The sequence below is a fragment of the Zalophus californianus genome, chromosome 7 (assembly GCF_009762305.2).
Source record: "Zalophus californianus isolate mZalCal1 chromosome 7, mZalCal1.pri.v2, whole genome shotgun sequence".
Taxonomy (NCBI): Eukaryota; Metazoa; Chordata; class Mammalia; order Carnivora; family Otariidae; genus Zalophus; species Zalophus californianus.
In genome coordinates this window covers 43,947,644-43,961,870 of record NC_045601.1, presented here as the reverse complement: position 1 = coordinate 43,961,870, position 14,227 = coordinate 43,947,644, and the positions used below count along the sequence as shown (strand labels likewise).

The 14,227-nt window shown below is 42.7% G+C and overlaps 1 long non-coding RNA gene across 1 annotated transcript; it reads left to right on the top strand.

Annotated features, from left to right (window-relative positions):
• The first annotated feature begins 7,313 nt into the window (after window positions 1-7,313).
• Window positions 7,314-12,021, top strand: LOC113926945. Its single transcript, XR_003521453.1, has 3 exons — window positions 7,314-7,382; window positions 9,526-9,716; window positions 11,439-12,021. It is a non-coding gene; the product is annotated as an uncharacterized LOC113926945 (long non-coding RNA).
• The last annotated feature ends 2,206 nt before the right edge of the window (window positions 12,022-14,227 follow it).

Below are 14,227 nucleotides of genomic sequence, written 5' to 3'. Positions count from 1 at the left end.
CCTTCAAATAAAATCCCAAAGAAGTGGGTCCTGCTAGTTGTGGGGAAACAGAAAGCAGAGGGATTTTGTGCCCCACTCCCCAGTTAGAACTCTGAAAGGAGACACACAGGGTGGCCCCAAGCAAACAGCAGGCACCCACACTGACGGAAGGCACTCTGATTGGTGCTCCTGAGGCCCTGCTCCTCCTCTGTAGCTGAAAGGTAACTGCCATGATGATCACAGAAGAAATGGTGAGGCTACTTCCACACAGAGGCCATGGCATGGACGACGTAAGCCAAAGGCCCAATACAGAACTCAGCTAAGACATGGAGGAGTCCACAGTAGCAGCAAGAGCAGAGGTGAGGCCCAGTCTGCAAGGGAGGACCACCAGGCCCTGCTAAGCCAAGAGAACAGGCCCCAGATCACCAGCCTCAGGCTTCAGCTACAAACACCAGCACAGCCCCGTGACCAGGGGGACACCTGGAGGGCTTTTGTGAGGCCTAGAAGGCCTGAGAGATCTGTCTATGGGCACCAAGTCATATCCATATCTGATCATAGTTACTGCCTTGGAAAGAGCAGGGACTGGGGAAGAAATCTAAAGATGCAGTATTGCTATGTAAAAGAACAAATTAAATCATTAAAAGCAATTAGGGTATATATTTACTTGGCCAGATAGGAGTTCCCACCTCATCTTCATCCAAAGAAGTGAGAACCTGGGAGGAGGATTTGCCCAGCTAAACAGAAACAGAGAACTACATTTTGGGGGTGGGGTATGGATTGCTGTATGCTGAATGAATTTTTCAACCCTACTATCAATGAAAAAAAATGATAAAAGGGAAGGAATCAGGTAAATACATCTAATGAAAAAGGCACCCAGCAGTGGAACAGGGATGGGGTTCTGGGGACTTCTGTGCCATTTTGTCCAGTACTATGCCTCTTGTTTATCCATTTATGCCTTCCTCTTTGGTGAGAAATGTGTACTTCCTCAAAACACTGCAAGGAGAAGAAATCAAGCAACTTGAACCTGACTCTGGGTTTAAAAGTCAGCTGCTCCTGCTGCCTCTGTCAGGTACAATTTGCCTCATGGCTGCCTCTTGCTGATACCTTGCAAAGCCCTGTATGTGCACATGTGTGTGCACGCGCGTGTGTGTGTGCATGCACGTGGATTTATGTGTGCACACATGCCACTCGTATCCATCTTTGGGCTGGAGGGGCCTCAGGGAATCAAATCCAACATTCATGGTTTACAATGAAGGGATGGAGGGCTTGCCCCCCACCTTGATGTGAGTAGACACGGACTGAACAAGCCCGTGACCCTGATGCCATGAACTCTCCTGTCTAACCTGCCAGCTCTGCTTCCCAGTTCATACCTTTGGCTCTTCTGGCCTCTCCAGCAAGACCTCTGGATTGATGCCAAAACCCAAGTGCAGACTCCTTCAGCTCTCCGCTCTATGTGGCTTCTCCACCTGACTTCTGAGTCTGGCTCATATAGACCTTGCAATCTGTGTGAGAACTCCAGCACTGGCCTCTATAGAGTCATGAAGAACACTGGCTACTTCCTTTTCCTCCAAAGCCTCTCAACTGCTCACTGGGTAATTGATGACTTCCCTCTGTCCAGCCCACCACCTCCCACCCTACCAGACGGGCACAGCTTGCCCTGCATCTCTCTGGCCATGACTGGTTCTGGCAGACTTTGGCCCAGGAAGTGCCTTCCCACACATTACTCTCAGCTATTATTCTTGCAACATTCTGAAAATTCATATGGGGATATATTTTGTCATAGCTAGTTACCGCATATTCATATGAATAGGTACCATGAAGGGTGTAGAATGCACCAATTCATTTAATCCTTCAAGTGGCCTAAGATACTGCTGTTTTCCTAATGGGAAAATGGATGCTTAGGAGGGTTTAGAGTTTTGCACAAAGCCATATAGCTAGTAAATTGTGGAATCCAAATTTGGACCATCTCGGCTTAGTTCCAAGGCCTATATGCTTAGCCCCACATCAAGCGGCCTCCCTGTGAAGAGAGAGAGTCTCCACCCTAAAGATAGTCCTCTGGCTCTGAACCTACTTCCAAAGATTTTTCAGGAAAGATCCTTACTCTTCTGAAACTTGATCACACAATTCATGCTAATGCACAGCTTGGTTTTGTTTCTTGCCTTTACCTACGTGTCATTGTCTAAGGACAATGTTTTTTAAAGGGTAAAATTATGTCTCTCCTGTTATTATAAAACAAACACAAGTAATGCTGAAATGAATTTAACTTGCCTGCAAAACTGGTCAAGATCTGCAGGGCAATAATCAATTGCACCTGATACTGTTCATTTGCATTTTTATGGACAACGATCATTTGCATTATTGTCGTTTTTTACAGCTTAGAGTACAAAATATCTCAAAGATGATGAAAGGTGGACAAAATGTGGAAGAGTGTGCTATGCAGAACACTCAGCAGTTATTTGTACCCATTTCAAGTCTTTTATTGACATCCTGAACATAATATTTTATTCTATGAATGTAGCATAATGTAATCACTGTACGCACACATCACAAAAACTGGTCTAGATTCAAGTTGTGGAGAAACGTTTTCTCTTCAGAATGAATAGAATAGAAGCACCTGGTCTTCCAACCTTCTTTAAGTGGCATCTATAAGAGATAAGTATTCCACACCCAACTATGTATAATTCCAAAAAATTTCCCCCAATATCATAGGTTATTAACATTTTTCAAAACAGTGTCATGAACAGATTGTACTGGAATAGTCACCTCCTATCTTTAATGGTGTCAGTGTTCACAGGGCAGTCAAGCACAGGACATTCACAGAGACAGGAAGTTTTCAAGACCTAATTAACTATTTTGACTAGAACTCTGCCTTTGTTTTGGCAGAACATCCTAGCATGAAACAAATATTTACCAGAAATATTCCTAAAGGAGGCTCTGGTTCTATCCCTAAGATGGAACCCACTAACTTCTTCCTTCCCTAACCACCTGTTTCCTGTCTTGAGAATTTAGGCTCCTTGGGTCACTCGTAATGGCCGCTTACTGAGTAAGGACACACCTGGTAAAAGGAAAAAGCTCCAAGACTCCAAGCACAGCCATCCAGGAGTGCTTTGGCAACCGGTGTTCAAGATCCAAGTTGCTTCAGTGTCTAAAGTCCTCTTCCTGCCTCCTGAGGAAGGAGAGTCGGAGATGAGAATTCATATGCAGATACTTTATTTGGGAGGTGCAGGAAATATTGCAGAGGAATAGGGCAGAGAATAGAGTAATAGGCAGGCGACAAAGGATGTGTGATTAAGCCGCTATCACAGTGGGTGACTGAGGCTTCATCTTGCAGGGAAACTGAAGAAAATGGTGAGAAACAGAAACCCGGATGGATCCAACCCCAGGGGCCAGGGACCTAGGGTAGTATTTATGTATCAATTCCTGTGAGCCAGTGAGTGAAAGCTGTTCCTGAGAGCTGCTTATTTCCTGGTACTTCTTCTTCTTGTACATTCTGCAAATAAGGCCTTTAGACTCAGGGACACGGATACTGGCAGCTGGAGTCAGCCAGAGCCACTGAAAGGCTGGGAGGGGAGAAGAGGGAGGTGAGGAGTGGGAGATATGCTGGTTCCTGCTACCCCTCACCAGCAGCTGAGGAAGGATGGTCTTCCCTCCGATGCTCAGCATTAATGTGCCTCAGCCTCTCAGTCTCTGCTTTCTTGTGTTTTCCTGCCGTACCATATTTCCTACTTTTAATTCCAGAAAGAGAGAGATCCAAAGAGAATCTGATTGACAAACTCCACTTACCATCGTCCTTGGCGCAGAGCTGATCGCTTTGCGCCAATTCACAGTCAGCCTCTGGATTGGTTGTCCTAGGATAGGCTCCAGTCTCTGAGGGTAACAGTCAAGTGACACAGAGCATGAGCACTCCTCCTGAAGAAGAGCATAGGGGCTGTGAGCAGGACAGCTCCCCCCCCAGCCCCCACCCCACGAGCAGGCGTCACGCACACTCTGTTCTGACACATAGTGGCAGAGTTATGCCTTTGTCAGTCACATGCTGGCATTCACCTCGCTGGGAGGAACAGGTGAGTCTTGAAGTCATTAGAATCCCTAACCTGAAGCTGTGCTTTTCTGTATTTATGTTTCCCTTGAGAACTGAGTGTGTTCCTTTGGCTCCTCCTAATTTAAGACTTACATTCTACTTCTCACCATTCCCATCTTCTCATCTGACTGTTTTCATGAACAGAAGCCTGACGTGGGTGCAGTAGGATTTCACCATATCGAGAACCGCTGTAATTCTTAGTTTCCAGGAGCTCGTACCATTTAAATGTGGGGACACTGTTTTCTAATTGAACCCCCAACTACCATCTTTATGCTTCCCAAGAGGCCTCTCTCTCCCAGTTATGCTCTTCTCACCACATTTTCCTCGTAGCATTCAGCATTCTGTACGACATATTTTTTGTTGTTTTTTTATTGTTAATTTCTTGACTCCCCACATAAGCTTCATAAAGACAGATGTCAAAATGAGGTGTTCAAATTAATATTTGTTGACTGAAGTTATCATTAAAGCAAGGACCTTAAGGGTTTTTTTTTTTTGTTTGGTTTTTGGTTTTGGGTTTTGGTTTTCCTAGAAAAGGGTGAGGGGAAATTAGTCTGGGTGGATCCAGTGGCATCTGTGGTTTGGTCCCTAATGTGACAAGGACATGTACAGGGCTGGCGACTGGGCAGGGGCAGTGTGGAATCACCAGACAGAACTGAGACTGTGGCCTGGGCCTCATCAGCATGGCTCAGACCAGCAGAGTCCCGCCTTGGAGATGGAAGGCTTGTAAGGAACCATCAGGAAGCTAGTGAGGTAGGGGCAAGTGAGCTGGACAGTGAGCAACATGGAAACATCTGGCAGCCGTCAGGGCAAAGGGCAGAGGATAACCCGCTCCGACCTGCCTCTGGATGAACAGAGTGGGTCCTGCCATGAACAGGCTCTGGCGAGGAGAAGTCCAAGTCAGGGAGGGAATTCACAGCAGCCACATTGCTGAGAGCAGCCACCCCACCGCACCCCGCACTCTGCATGCCAAAGCTCTCGGGAGGCCAAAACAAACAGCTGCAAGAGAATGATTCTTCAGGAGGTCTCTAATACGCTGTCTTCTGCAGATGCTCATAGAGGTTGGCACTCACTGTAAGAGCCAAGAGTCAGCACTTCAACTTATATAGCCTGTGTTCTGGTCTTCCTTTCGCTTCTGATTTGGGAAATTTACATTGGGTATGAAATTTTTAAAAATTTTAAGTAGGTAAAATTAAATAAACATAACATCAGTATTTTCTATCCTGACTGCCCTGTATCCAAACAGCAAAACCCACAGCACATCAGAGGAGAATATTAAACAGCACTCAACCTTTACATCATTCATGAAAGGTATCCTTTGGAGAAACTGAATAAATGAGAACAACTTGCAGCGGGAAACATGCCTTTAAAGATTTGAGACTGCTGTTAATAGGCTAAGTAGCTTTCAGATCAAGGGCAATGTAGGCAGAGGCTGATTATCTCCAAGTGTGTGAACAGTATGACACTGGGTTTCAGAAAAGCAGGGCAGTTAATTGCTGGTTAGGCTTAGAACTCATAAAAGCCACATGCTTGCTGGCATTGTCCTATGTCACTGAATGTATGGAGAAGAAATGGATTTCTGTGGTACATTAGGAGAAAAGTTTTATTAGAAGCTCCAGTATAAATGGAGTTGCTAATTGTGAGAGAGCATACGTTTGCAAGAGGAGAAAAATCCAGATGTTCAAGGCCCTGGATCAGGGTGTGAGAAGGTGTCACATTAACATGTTCGCTATTAAAAGTAAGTCTCAACGGCAGATTATTCAAGGAAAAGTGACAGCCAAGAACTTCCTAAAACTATCAAGAATTTTCTCTCTTTAGTAAGTGCACACCTATAAATTCCCTTTGTTCATTTTCAGCGCACATTATTCTTTTTATTCAAACTGATAATAATGATATATTCTGAAATAATGTTGTTTAAGTTAAAGTTAGAGCTTCAAAACAAGCAGGCTGCTCTCCAGTCTCATAAAGCCCCGAGGTTTCTAACCATGTTTCCAGATTTACTGCCAAGAAAAGAGATTGCTTCTAAAACCACATGGAGGTGATGGCTGCTCAGAACTCCCTAACCTCACAGCATTTTCAGCTCCAAAGGCATCAGTTCTACTTCATTCCATTTCAGCCCTTCCTTGGGATGGCCACACCTGTCCTGAATACTCACGTCTTCGCGCCGACCTCCGCTCTCTGCCCTGTATGTTCTCCTAGTCAGTCATTGCCATATCTGCACTATCCCCCCTCATTAGGAAGTCCATTCATCCAACAAGGTATTAACAGCCTCCTCTGTGCTAGGCATTGTTCTTCCAAGACATCAATACAAGGCAGACAAGAATCCCTGGGGGGTATTGTAGCCCAAGGTAGATAATAAACAATAGACATAATAATAAGTAACATGTTACATGAGAAGGTGATACGTGCTCTGGAAAAAATAGGGCACACTAAGAAGGAGACAGGAGAGTCTGTCTCCTTGGTGGGGGGGAGAGGGGGTTGCAGTCAGTGGTGTGCTGCAATCATCTTGCCCCAGCTCCTGAGAGCTGATGTGGCTTCTCCTCCCCACTGCCACGCTCAGCAACATCAGTTCAGTGACATCACGGTGGTAACTCGAAATTGCTGAACATTTGCACCATGAAAACTTGCAAATGACACGAAGTGCAGCTTCTCTTTTCCCAGAAAAGCACCTGATAAACATTTACCAGCATTTCATTGGTGTGATTTTAAATCAAACGTTGACATTTGAACAACGACGTGAATGAGTTGAGGGAATCAGCCTTGTGGGATCTAGAAGAACATTCGAGGCCATTGAACAACTATAGCAAAGGCCTGAAATAAGGAGCAAGACAAGTGTGGTAGGAATAACAAGAAGTGCAGTGAAGCTGAGAGCAAAGGGAGGGGTAAGATGAGCTCAGTGGAATTACTTGAGAGCAGATTGTGAAGGGTGTTGTAGGTCACTGGAGGGACTTTAACTTTTACTCCGAGTACTGGAAAGCTATTGGAGGTTTTAAAACAGAGGAATGTCAGGATCTAATATACTTTCAACAGGACCACTTTGACTGCTATGTTGAGAATAGACTGAGGTGGGGGGAGATGATGGGAAGTAAAAGGTATAAGCGAGACAGGGTATTCTAGGTATTCTCTTCTATTGTGTAAGAGAAATATGATGGCTCAGAGTACCAGTAATGGATGTAGTGTGAAATGGTTGGCTTCTAGATATATATTGAAAGCACCTACAGGATGCTTGGAGGTACAGTATCAGAGAAAGGAGTGAAGGTTGACACCAAGACTTTTGGTTTGAACAGATGGAAGGATGGAGTTGACATCAACTGAGAAGTGGAAGACTGTAAGTGGAACAGACGTAAGGGTAGGGAAGGGAGGGATACTCAGAAGGTCTGTTCTGGACAAAATTAGCTTGAGATATCTATTATGTTGAGTAAAAGGTGGATGTATGAGTCTGAATTTCAAGAAAGAGTTCTGGCCAGGAGATAGGTATTTGAAAGGCATAGATGGTGGTTAAAGTCTTGAGACAGGATGGCAATGCCAAGGAGTGAATATAGGTAGTGAAGAGAGAAAGAAGAAGGATCCAACTCCAGTATATACTCCAAGCTTAACAGGTCGGGGAGAAGGGGAGGGCCCGCAAAGGAGAGGGAGGGGGGAGCAGCCAGAGAGGTAGGAGAAAAACAAAGGAGAGAACAGGAGAAGGGAAATTTAAGACAGTAAGTATAGGAGACCCTTTCAAGGGCATCTGCTGCTAAGTAGAGCAGAGAAACGGGACAGTAGCTGGCAGTGGAATTGAGGTCAAGAGAAGGGTTTGTATTGTCTTCTTTAAAGATGAGGGAAATAACAGCAAGTTTGTATGGTGGTGGGAAAGGGCCAGGAGAGACAGAAACTTCAGTAGAGGGGAATTTTAGTCCCTCAGCCTCTAAGGCTGGTTTCATTTCCCTTTTTAGGGAAAATATTTCTATTATGTCTTTACTAACCCCCTAGAATGCCTCCCTTTTGTTAGTCCTTCCTTCCCAAGCCCACCATTTTCTTTCTTCTCTAGAACTCTTGGGTTGCCAGTTGGCTTTACTACAATAGATTTATGCTACTAACCTCAGTTGAAACCAAAGAGCTGTCCAAGTGTTCTTTTATTCTTATATTCTTTCATGGCTTATTTCCTAGCAAGTGACTAAGTGTTTATTCCAGTTTTTTTTAAAAAAATTCTCTTAATCAGCATTTTCATTCAACACACAGTTATTGAGCAACAACTGCATTGCAGACACTGGGGGCCTGACACTCCACCACCCACTGCTCCTCACATTCTCAGCAGCTGACCTTTACTCCACTTTACTGAAATGACTGATGTGAATTTTTTGAATCTTCTCCCTTACATACTCAATTTTTAAAGACATCCTTCCCATGATTATTTATAAAAGATAAAGTTTCCTTGCTGGTCTCAAAGATTAACTCTTTTACTTGGGCTTTGATTCTATTGCCTCTTATATTTAATAATTTTAATTGAATAATATTTAATATATTTAATGTCCTACCAATTAATCTCTCTATGTCTTTAATATTGTCCCTCTCCAATTTCAGTCCCCTTTCTTCCTCCCAGAGGTGACAGCTATATTGACTTTCGAAGTAATCACTCTTTTGCTTTTCCTTGATTTTTTTCATATATATATAAAATATATATACACATATGTAAGTATAGTTAAATACATGCACACACACATACACATGTACATATAAGGTAAATATATATATGCATGTAACAATTTTGCTCCTACTAGAAGATCAGCTGAAGAGATTCTCTGGGTTATAGTCTGGCTTCAGCTTCTCATTTGGGTCCGTCAGGACAGGCGATGAGTGAGTCCTGGAAGTATAGAGTTGGGGCATCTAGCAGGAAAATGATGAGGGGTGGGGTGCTTTGCATTTTCTCTGCCAAGCTCTCCATGGCTTGTCTTCACTTTAGCCTGCCTAAAGCTCTGATCACTTTACTCTCTTTCTGCCCCATCTTTAATTTCTTCCATGATGTCCAGAATAAATTCCAAACTATGTAGACAGCATTGCAGGGTCTCACTACCTTTAAGGCAGTATTTTCCACTGTTCCTCTTTTTGTTCCTTATGTCAAACTAAACTACTGACGCCATTACACTGAATGAGCAGGATTCATTGAACACAGTCAGAAGAAAACCTGGTTCTTTCCCCTCACAGCCCCCTCCACCTGCTCTGGAGCACTCATCATTGTCCTCAGTGAAGTTTCAGGCAGCTCACTCATGGATAATGAAAAGTCCTGTGGTCAATAGGAGTCCTCATAAGCCTCATTCTAGTAAATTGTTGAGTCACATAGAAAAGTCAGAACTCCAAATCTCACTCAAAACCTCTCTTCCTCATTGGAGGTTGCCCTACGCTGACATTGTGGGAAAAGAGAGCATGACTGGCTTCTTCATTTTTTACTGTATCTGAGCTTCTGACCCTGCCTCTCTGTCCTCTGCTCACAGGGCTAACCCTGGATCCTCACTGAAGAGGACAGAGGGAGAGGCAAGTAGGAGGAGAGTTTCTGCCTTGACTGGCAGCAGGAGACCTGGCACTACCTCCAAGTAGCAGAGGCTTAAACCTGATATTTCTGTTGGAGTGTATTTGTGGATCTATGGAGGCTTCACCTGGAATATATCCCTGCATTTCTCCTGAGGTATGCCTTTTCCTCCATCCAGTATCCTCCAGTATCTTCCCTCAGCCCCTGGGGCCGAGGAATCTACTCCTTCTGTTAAGGTCACAGCCTGCTCTAAGCAAGGCTCTTAGGCAGGCTACTCTCTCCATTATGGCCATCTCTGGCCCATGGAAAAAGCACTCAAGTACCCTTTGTCCCAACAGTCTCCATTCCCTATGCAATTAGCCAGTCACAGACTCTTGACTTTAGGATTTTCCAGTCATGGGTCCAGTAGCAGCCTCTTGTCCTTACAGAATCCAATGGACATAGGTCCACATCTCTGAGTGGTGCCCTTAAAATTCCCTTTCGATTGGCTCAAGAGGAAAGGAAATATTTCCAAAGGGGAGGGAGGCTGCCATAGTACTCCCACAACTGTCTCCAAAGAAATTATCCGTCTGATTCCTAATCTCTTGTCAACAATAATCTCTTGTATGTGAATTCTAATCTTTTGTACATCTTCCAATTCTGTAAGGTGCCAAGAGTTACAAAACTGGTTTTTGTCCAATGAAGGTGGTCTAGAAATTTAACTCCTTTTAAAGTCCTAGGAAGATGGTCTGGAAATTTAACTTTGAACCAACAAGTATGTGTCATCAATTCCTTTGATTCTGATTTGGGGGGGGGCTGCAGCTAAACCGAGACAGAACTTGTTATGGGATATTTATTTTCTTCTAAAAGGCCCTGGGTTTTTCTCTGGGCCCCACTCATGTCACTTCTTCCACCCAGAATGTCCATCTCTCCCATGGCATCTATAAGGCTCAGCTCAAAGGCCACCCCCTGCACAGAGTTGTCCCAGATCCCCACAGCTACAAGTGACCTCTCCTTCTTCACACTGTTTTTATCCCTCTCAAATAGAGGTTACCCATACCTGCCCTCGTATTGTAATTAGTGTAGAGCACGCCCTTTTCCTTACTGAGTATAAAAGCCTTTACCATAGAGAACCTGCCCGTATGAGTTTGCCAGGGTTGCTATGGCAAGTACCACAGACAGAGAGACTTAAATAACAGGAATCTGTTTCTCCCCAGCTCTGGAGGCTTGAAGTCTAAGATCAAGGTGGCAGCAGGGTTGGTTTCTTCTGAGGGCCTCTCTCCTTGTCTCAGAGATGGTCTTCTTCTCTCTGTGTCTTCACCTAGTCTTTCCTCTGTGCTGTGTCTGTGTCTGGATCGCTTCTTATAAGAACATTGGTCAGACTGGCTTAAGGCCTACCCCAGTGATCTCATTTCACTTCAGCACCTCTTTAAAGATCCTGTCTCCAAATACAGGCACATTCTGATGTCCTGGGGGTTAGAACTTCAGCATATGAACACTGAGGAGACATTATTCAGTTCTTGACAATGCCTTATTCTCCTTGTACCCCAACCTGTTCTCCACATGGTGCTTGTTAAACACGTGATTGTTGTCCTGTACTGAAGACCTTGAAGACTTGATGCCAAAAACCCTGAGAAGACAGGATGAATTAGAATGCTAGTGCTAAGAGAGTCCTGGAAGATTCTGACTCCCCTTAGGGTTGGAATGAACTGGGGATAATTCATTCTCTTTTAATAACTGAGGTTTGGAGGGTAAAGGAACTAGTAACTGAAGGAAAAGAGGAAATGGTGCTGGCAAATACGCCTGTGAATGTAGCAACGTTAAGTATCCCTGGAACGTAAAAATGAACACACCTCGGCCAGATACCTTCTTCCTCCAATGTGACATATTTCTTGGCAGGGACACCGAGGGACACACAGGAGGACCTGGCTGCTCCTAACACCAGCAACCTCAAAGCAAAAACTGCCTCCCAGCAATGCCACTGCCTCGATTGGAATCTGTCACCACTGAATTTATTTTTTTGCTCCAACATATAGGGCTTGTTTCTGTGACAGGAAAAATAATACACACAGAGAGTAAGAAAATACATATATAAAAGAAGAATTACATAAGCCAGGAGAGTGAAAGTCTTTTCTTCAGAAAATATATAGCCTCAAGTACCTAAATTAGAAGAAAACACAGAAAATTAACGTGTTAAGCTTCACAGTAGAGAAGTTTGAGGAAGAACAACAAAATAAACACTAAGAAAACAGGAGGAAAGAACAAACACAGATATGGGCAGAAACTAACAAAACAGGAAACTAAGATACAACAAAGATAATCAATAAAACCAAAGCTGTTTCTTTGACAAGACTAATAACATAGATCTCTGGCAATATTGATCAAGGAAAAAGAAAAAATGTAAATAGTATTTGTAATGGAAAGAGAGCATAAGTACATATGTAGCAGATGAAAAACTGAAAATACAATAAAAACGTCATGCTAAGCATTCAAACTTGGAGTGAACAAATTCTTAGAAAAATATAATTTAACAAATAATACACTCTCCATATGTATCATCTAATATGTATCATCTATATGACTATCTACATATCATCTATATGTAGTCTACATAATATACAAAAACATTTTATATATACATATATGAGAATGTGTTTGTGTGTGTATGCATATATATAGTTTATTTTTTTAAAGATTTTATTTATTTATTTGAGAGACAGAGCAGAAGCAGTGAGGAAGAGCAGAGGGAGAGGAAGAAGCATATATATGGTCTATAACATATACCACAAAAAGGAACACCTGGCCCAAGTATTTTTTTTTTTAAGATTTTATTTATTTATTCATGAGAGACAGACAGAGAGAGAGAGAGAGAGGGAAAAAGAGAGGGAGGCAGAGGGAGAAGCAGGTTCCCCAAGGAGCAGGGAGTCCTATGCGGGACTCAATCCCAGGACCCTGGGATCATGACCTGAGCAGAAGGCCGATGCTTAACAATCTGAGCCACTCAGTTGCCCCTGGCCCAAATACTTTTAAAGATAAGTTCTAGCCAGATGTTCAAGGAGAAAATCTCAATATTAAACAAGCAAATGGCCCTATGGAGGAGGACGGATAAAATGATTCCTGACACAGATAAAAATAAATTCCCAGTGGACTAAAAACTCAATATAACAAAAATACTCAAAATCCTAGGTTTAAAAAAAATTATCATTTCATACCCGTCAATTTGGGAAAAACAATAAAAAGGCTGATAATATCAAGTGTTGGCTGATAAGGGGTTAATATCAAAAATATATAAACACAACTCACACAACTCAATTTATCACACAACTCAATAGCAAAAGCAGAAATAATCTGATTAAAATAATGGGCTGCAGACCGGAATAAACACTATTTTTTAAAAAAGACATACAAATGGCCAACAGGTACATGAAAAGGTGCTCAACATCAGTCATCATCAGGGAAATATAAATCAAAACCACGAGATAGCGCCTCACACTGGTTAGAATGGCTATTATAATAAAAGCCAAGAAATAACAAGTGTTGGTGAGGATGTGGTGAAAAGAGAACCCTTGTGCACTGTTGGTGGGAATGCAAACTGGTGCAGCCACTGTGGAAAACAGTATGGAGGGTCCTCAACTACAAATAGAGCTCCCACATGATCCAGCAATCTCACTTCCGGAAAGGAAATGAAATCAAAATCTTGAAGACATAATCTCTGCTCCCATGTTCATTGCAGCATTATTCACAATAGCCAAGATATGAAAACAACTTAAGTTGCTCATCAGTGGATGAATGGATAAAGATGTGCTATATTCCTACAATGGAATATTATTTATCCATGGGAAAGAAGGAAATCTTGCCATTTGTGACAACATGAATGAAGCTGGAGGGCATTATGCTAAGTGAAATGAGCCAGACAGAGTAAGACAGATACTACACGGTGTCATTTATTTGTAGATTAAAAAACAAAACAAAACAAAACACCAAAACTCCTAGAAACAGAGAGTAGAAAGTGGCTGCCAGGGCTGGGAGGTGAAGGAAACAGGGAGAGGTTGGTAAAAAGGTAGACTAAGTGTCTGCCTTCGGCTCAGGTCATGATCCCAGGGTCCTGGGATCGAGCCCCGCATCGGGCTCCCTGCTCGGCGGGGATCCTGCATCTCCCTCTCCCACTTCCCTGCTTGTGTTCCCTCTCTCATTGTGTCTCTCTCTGTCGAATAAATGAAATCTTTTTTTTTTTTTTAAAGGTAGACTTTCAGCTGTAAGATGAAAATGTCTGAAAATGTAACGTAAATGTAATATAAAACATGGTGACTAGAGTTGATAACACTGTTTTATGTCATTGAAGTTTGCTAAGAGAGTAGAACTTAAATGTTCTCATTAAAAAAGAGATAAATATGTGAGGTAATTCTACTCCATCTATACTGTAAACTCTGAAGTTGCCCATGAGTACTAATTATTATAGATAATAACAAGAATATTCTAAGACTTCTCTGAAAGCACAAATGCTATAGCATTTCATTACTTTATAAGATGCATTAAGTCCTCCTTGGCTTACTCCAAAGTTTACAGTAATTAAGTTGCAAAATTCGAGGCCCATAATTAGTGAGAAATAACAGAATAATTTTAATGTATTAGACACTCCCAAGGTAATTTCTGTTGGTATCAAAATAATTCAGTAAGTCCTAAGTTTC